We start from the raw sequence: 7,535 nt of genomic DNA on the forward strand, positions 1-7,535 counted from the left end.
ACAGTTGTTAGCCACAATTTGGATGCTGGGAGCCAAACCCCAGTCCCCGGCAAAAGGAGCCAGTGCCTTTAACTGCTGAGCCACATCTCCAGCTCCTCTTAAGTTGCATTTGTCAGATATTTTGCCACAACTAGAAAAGTAACTATTATAGGTGTCTAAGGTGTTAAATTAAGAGTATTCATAACACTATCAATTTGTGTAGATACTTACAAATGTGATCAATTTTTAAATTTTTCTCATGGATACAAATCTGCCTCTGGGGCTGGAGAGATGGTTCAGCAGTTAGGAGTACTGACTGCTCTTGCTGAGGACCCAAGTTCAGTTCCCAGCACCCACATCGTGGTTAACTACCATCTAACTCTAGTTTCAGGGGATCTGACACCCTCTTCTGACTTCTGCAGGCATTGCATGACACAGGTGCACTTACATGCATACAGACAATACACTCACACACATAAAATAAAAATAAATAGAATATTTTTAAAAAATATAAGTCTGCCTTTGGAAGCACAAATTGAAAAGAGAGAGCTTGATAACTTTAAGAAGTTTGATTAGTATGGCTGAGACCCTGATTTTGCTATCCAGCATCACAAGAAACAAAAGCGAGAAAACCCTTTGAAGACTGGCCATTGTATTATTATATATTGCTGAATACAGATCACCCCAAAATTGTGTTATGAACATGTGTTGCTCAGGGTTGCTATAGGTCAGGAATCCAGGCACTATTTAACTTGGTACCTCCACTGATTGTCTATACTCAAACTGCCAGCTGGGCTGTGGTCTCATAAAAAGACTCAGAAAGATTTACTTCCAGCCTTTCTTTCTTGGCCTTCTATTCATGGACTGTTAGATTAACTGAGGGATATGTTCCTTGTTGGCTGTTGGTTGGCATCCTCTTTCAGTTCCTTTCCATGTGCACCTTTCTACAGGACTGTGTCCAGCAAATGAGACGAGCCAGCGCATTTAAAAAAAATGTGCATATGAGAAAAATTAAAATTAAAAAGGGGGCTGGAGAGATGACTCAGCAGTTAAGAGCATTGGCTGCTCTTGCAGAGGACCCGGGTTCCATTCCCAGCACCCACATGATGGCTAACAACCATCCATAACTCCAATTCCAAGAAACCCAATGCCCTCTTCTGACCGTCCCAGGGGATTTGATTTTTTTGTTTTTTTTTTTTGTCTTTTTGAGACAGGGTCTACAGGGTCTCCCTGTAGACCCAGCTGGCCTGGAACTCGCTATGTAGACCAGGCTGGCCTTGAACTCAGAGATCCGACTACCTCTGCCACCCTAGTACTGGGACTAAAGGCATGCTCCACCACATCCATCTTCCCAGGGAATTTGAAGCCCTCTTCTGACCTCCAAGGGCATTGTATGATACAGGTGAACTTACATACAGGCAATGTACTCATACACAAAAAATAAATATAATAATAAATAAAATAGTTTTAAAGGGGGGGGGTGGAGAGATGGCTCAGTGGTTAAGAGCACTAGCTGCTCTTCCAGAGAACCTGGGTTCAGCACCTACCTGTAGGTCGTACCACCTACATGGCAGCTAAAAACCATCTGTACTTCCAGTTCCAGGGGATCCAGCTCCCTCTTCTGACCTTTATGGGCATTTCACACACGTGGTGCATATGAATACACGTACACAAACCACTCATACACACAAAATAAAAATAAATAAAAACATGCAGATGTTTGCCCAGATTCTAATTCCTAAATATGTATTTATCTTTTTGTTTGTTTGTTTTTTGGTCTTTTTGAGATAGGGTCTCCCTGTAGCCCTAGCTGACCTGGAACTCACTATGTAGATCAGGCTGTCCTTGAACTCACAGAGATCTGCCTGCTTCTACCTCCCGAGTGCTGGGATTCAAGGTGTGCGCCACCATGCCCAGCTGTTTGTTTGTTTGTTTTTTGAGACAGGACTTCCCTGTAGACCAGGCTGGCCTTGAACTCACAGAGATCCCCCTGCCTCTGCCTCCCGAGTGCTGGGATTAAAGGCGTGTGCCACAACGCCTGGCTGTATTTTTTATTAAAATATTTATTATTTTTATTTTATGCGTATGAATGTATTGCCTGCATGTAAGTAAGTATGCTCGTGTCGTGGGATGCTGCTGAGGTCAGAAGAGGATTTCGGATTCCCCTGGAACTGGAGTTAAGGACGGTTTGTAGCTGCCATGTAGGTACTGGGAATCAAACCCAGGTCCTCTGCAAGAGCAGTCAGTGCTCTTAACTGGTGAGCCATCTCTCCAGCCCTGTCTTTGTTTTTTGAGACAAGGGTCTCATGTAACCAGGTTGACCTCAAACTCACTCTGTAGCTGAGGATGCCTCTACCTTCAGAGTCAAGTTTACAGGTATGTACCCCCTTGCCCAGTTTTACTTAGTTCTAGGAATTGAGCCCAGTACTTCAGGCATTCGGGGCAAGCACTTTACTGAGCTACTGCCCCAGCACTCTTTCTTTCCTTTTGAGACAGGGTCTTCCTTATAGCCCAAAATAGCTTCAGACTGAGAATCTTCCTTCCCCATCCTCTCCAGTGCTGGGATCACAGCTATGTACTACCACTCCAGGTGGAATATATTTATAAACGCTGCTTAAAAATCTTCACTAAGCTGGGCATGGTGGGACACACCTTTAATCCCAGCACTTGGGAGGCAGAAGCACGTGTATCTCTGTGAGTTCAAAGCCAGCCTGGTCTACACAGTGAGTTCCAGGACAGCTGGGGCTACTGGGAGACTCTGTCTCACAAAAAGACCAAAAAAAAAAAAAAAAAAAAAAAAAATCTTCACTAAAAGCTGGGTGTGATGGTGCTCACCTTTAATCCCAGCACTCAGGAGGCAGAGGCAGACAGATCCCTGTGAGTTTGAGGCCAGCTTGGTCTCCACAGCAAATCCAGGCCAGCTGGGGCTACAGGGAGACCCTGTCTCAAAAAGATTTAAAAAACGAAACAAAACAAAAAAAAACCTTTGCTAAGCCAGGCTGGTGGCATGCACCTTTAATCCCAGCACTTGGGAGGCAGAGGCAGGCAGATTTCTGTGAGTTCCAAGCCAGCTGGAACTATCTCAAAATGCCTCCCCGCCACACACAAAAAATCTTTGCTAAATTAGGGGCTAGAGAGATAGCTCAGTGGTTAAGGGCACTTGATGGTCTTGCAGCAGACCCAAGTTCAGTTCTCAACACCTACATGGTGGCTCACAACCATCTGTAACTCAGTTCCAGGGATCTGATGCCCTCTACTGGCCTCCATGGGCACTGAGCGCTCACTTGGTACATACACATACGTTTGGACAAAACACTCATACACATAAAATAAGCATAAATCTTTTTTTTTTTTTAGGTCTTTTTGAGACAGGGTCTAGCTGTAGCCCCAGTTCACCTGGAACTCTCTATGTAGACCAGGCTGGCCTTGAACACACAGATATCTGCCTGCCTCTGCCTCCCAAGTGCTGGGATTAAAGGCACATGCCACTACACCGGGCAATAAACTTATTTTTAAAAATGTCTTTGTAAGCCAGGCATGGTGGCACATACCTATAATGCCAGCACTAGGGAGGCAGAGGAAGGCAGATCTCTGTGAGTTCAAGGTCAGTTGGGGTTACAGGGAGACCCTGTCTCAAAAAGACGAAAAGAAGTCTTTGCTAAATTGAACCTCTAGGACAGAGACCATTTCTATTGACCACTTTTTTTCTTCTTCTTCCTTGAATATAAGTTACACTTTTTGTGTTTCTCATGTTTTTCTTTTCATGCCTTACAACTTTTTGTTGAAAACTTTACATTTTGGTTAATGTATCATAACATGGATTCTGAAATTTTAAAAATATTTTATTTTTATTTCTTTTATATTGCCTGCACGTAAGTTATGCACCTGTGTTGTGTAATGCACACAGAGGTCAGAAGAGGGCATTGGATCCTCTTGGAACTGGAGATAGCTATGGTTGCTAGCCACCATGTGGGTGCTGGGAATTGAACCAGGATCCTATGCCAGAGCAGCCAGTGCTCTTAGCTGCTGAGCCATTGTCTCTCTAGTCCCTCTTCTGATTTTTAAATCTGGCTTCCTACGGGTCACTCCCGTGTTAGTGGCTAAATGCCTCAAATCAGTCTTTCTTCTTCTGAGGATGGATCTATGGAGGTTTAGAGGAACACATTCAAAGTTCAGACTGACAAAAAATATGCTCCATATTTTATTCTCTGCATAATTGGTTTTTGTTTCTGGATGGTGCTAAGGATCAAGACCCAGGGTCTTGTGCATGCTAGGCAAGTACTCTAGCACTGAGTTGTACCTCCAGCCGCTATAATGCCATTTTGAAATCTTCTAAGCACGTAGGTACAGCTGCAGGGTCAGCAAGGCATGGGTCCTCTGTGCAGACACTACGCACATATTTGCCCTCAGGAATGCACTGGCTCCACAACTGTACTCTAGAGCTAGTAGATCCAGACTTTTGGCCTCCTTTTGCTCACCTGCCTGTGAGATGTTGATAGGGCCTTCAAGCGTGGACATTGCTTCTAAGTAGTCTTCCTTCAACCACAGCAGAGGAGTGCTCATTCTTAGGACCTGCTCTTACTCAGGCAGAACCTTCACACAAGGAATTGGAGTGGGGAAGGATGGATGGAAGTAGCCCCAGGCCAGAACTCCTCAAATTCCTTGATTCTTAGATGAAGTCTAGCAGTTCTTCTATTGTGAATGCCTCTCCCGGATTGTTATATGCCTAAAGTATATTTTCAGAGCACAAGATGGTTGTTTCAGATAAATATGCCCACTTTTATAGCTTCCTTCCTTCCTTCCTTCCTTCCTTCCTTCCTTCCTTCCTTCCTTCGTTTCTTTCTTTCTTTCTTTCTTTCTTTCTTTCTTCTTTTCTTCTTTCGACAGGGTCTCCCTATAGCCCCAGCTGGTCTGGAACTTTGTAGAACAGGCTGGCCTCCATCTCACAAAGATCCACCTGCTTCTGCCTCCTGAGCACTAGGATTAAAGGAGCTGGATTTGTCAATCTCTTAACTTGGCCATAATCAAAAGTCTGGTTAGTTTATTTTTTAAAATATTTTATTTATTTATTTTTATTTTATTTTATTGTTTGAAGGCCACTGACTTTATTGATTTAAAAAGCTTAATAAAGCCAGTCGTGGTGGTGCACGCCTGTAGTCCCAGCACTTGGGAGGCAAAGGCAGGCGGATCTCTGTGAGTTCAAGGCCAGCCTGGTCTATATAGTGAGTTCCAGGACAGCTAGGACTACAGGGAGACCCTGCTTCAAAAAGACAAAAAAAAAAAAAAAAACCAACCTTTATAAAAACACTTATATAAGCCAGGCGTGTTGGCACAAGCCTTTGCTCCCAGCACTCCGGAGGCAGAGGCAGGCAAATCTCTGTGAGTTCAAGGCCAGCCTGGTCTATATAGTGAGTTCCAGGACAGCTGGGGCTACAGGGAGACCCCGTCTCAAAAAGACCCCCCCCCAAAAAAAAACAACAGCAACAACAACAAAACAGTTATAAAGGGAGCCAAAAAAAGGAGCCAAATGGCATCCAACAGATTGGGAAGGGAGGAAGGAGAAAGGCCAGGAATCTACTCAGGAAAGCCTTAACTACTGTCACAGAACTGTAGGGAAGGGAGGAGGTGGGCAATGCATGCAGGGACAAGAATTCCAAAAAAGCTGAAATGTTGGGTGGAGAGAACTCCCAAAAGACCCTGGAGTCCATAGGTGAGTATAGCAGCAATCTCTTCCTTTGTGGAAGACAGGAAGGAGCCCCAGTGACTGCAAACTCTGGGGACTGGATGCGGGGTCTCCAGAGAACATCACAAGAAGGTGTCACACCATTCTCGAAGGCATCCAAAGCAGTCGAAGGCATCCAAAGCAGTCCTGGGGCTGCTTGGCATTGGCACCACACTTGTCCTTCAGCTATTCCCGGAAGAGGTCTTCATCTTTCTTTAACACTAGAAACTGGCCAAGGACCACATAGGCCTTGTCAAAGTCTCTTTCCTCCAGCTTCTTGCCCAGGACTTCACCAGTCCCAGCCAGGCTCCCCATTGGCTTTTCCCCTATGGGCTCTGCCACAAAGTCTCAGTGCTTTTGGGAAGTTGTCATCTTGATTAGGCTTAACCTGCAGCTCTGGCTCTGGTAACCGCTCTATGACTTCCAACTCTAATATTTTATTTATTATTTTTATTTTATGTGTATGAGTGTATTGCCTGCATGTAAGTGCACACATATTGCGCAGTGCCCGTGGAGGTCAGAAGAGGGCATCAGATCTCCTGAAACTGGAGTTATAGACAGTTGTTAACCACCATGTGGATGCTGGGAATGGAACCTGGGTCCTTTACAAGAGCAGCGAGTGCTCTTAATTGCTGAACCATCTCTCTAGCCCCTGGTTATTTTAAGACAGAGTCTCATTATGTAGTTTTGGCTAGCCTAGAACTCACTTTGTAGACCAGGCTGGTCTCAGATTCACAGAGATCCACCTGCCTCTCCCTCCTGAGTGCTGTGATTAAAGATATGTACCATCATGCCTGGAAAATCTCAAATAATTTAGAAGAAAGGTTGAAATTTTATTTTTTAAAAATTTTATTGTTTTGTCTTTTTGAAACGGGGTCTCCCTCTAGCCACAGTTGGCTTGGATTCACTATGGGGACCAGGCTGGTCTTGATTTCACAGAGATCCACCTGTCTCTGCCTCCTGAGTGGTGGGATCAAAGGCATGCACCACCATACCTGGCCCTTAAATTTTTATTATTATTATTATTATTATTATTATTATTAATGTGTATGAGTGTATTGCCTGCATGTATGTAAGTGCATCCATGTCATGCAGTGTCTGTGGAGGAAGGAAGAGGGTGTCTGATCCTCTAGAACTGGAGTTACATGGTTGCTAGCTGCCATGTGGGTGCTGGGATTTGAACCTGGGTCCTCTGCAAGAGCAGACCATGCTCTTAACCATTTCTCCAGCCCCCAAAATTTGAAATTTTAATGTATACCAAAAGAGGTTGTCGGCTACAAAAGAAAAACAATTTAATTAATTAATTTGATTGATTGATTAATTAATTGATTGATTGATTAATTTTATTTATTTTTGAGAAATCCTGTTCTAATTCAACTCCAGCATTACACAAAAGACAGGAAAAAAAGAGGAGCTGGATATGGTAGCACATGCCTGTTACATGTCAGGGTCTGGATTGGGTTTCCACTTGGCCTCTTATTAAAGGAATTGAAATCAAAGCCCACATAGATTGCAACATAGCAAGGAAACTCTGTTTAAAACAAAACAATAGAAAAGATCAGACTCTATTGCAAGGGAGCAGTAGGCCACATGAGTGAAGATACTCAAGGCCCCAGTATTTTGGGGGGCTTCCTTTTTGGTCAAGAGAAGGAGGAGTTTGGTTGATAACAGGTGTAGCAAGGGTGGTTCTCTGTTTTTTACTTTGAATGGCCTTTCCCATAATGCATTGGATTTTAATCATCTGTACACCCCATTATGAATAGGCATTAAATAGATTTTCCCTAAAAGTTTACTTGAGGACACAGTTTTGCCTTACTGTACATTTACCAAAAAC

At 43.8% G+C, this 7,535-nt stretch overlaps 1 pseudogene; it reads right to left on the bottom strand.

The window, feature by feature from the left end:
• Positions 1-5,784: 5,784 nt before the first annotated feature.
• On the bottom strand, positions 5,785-6,073 carry LOC103747375 (annotated as a pseudogene).
• Between the last annotated feature and the right edge of the window lie 1,462 nt (positions 6,074-7,535).

This window comes from Nannospalax galili, unplaced genomic scaffold (assembly GCF_000622305.1).
Source record: "Nannospalax galili isolate Female #2095 unplaced genomic scaffold, S.galili_v1.0 scaffold24, whole genome shotgun sequence".
NCBI lineage: Eukaryota > Metazoa > Chordata > Mammalia > Rodentia > Spalacidae > Nannospalax > Nannospalax galili.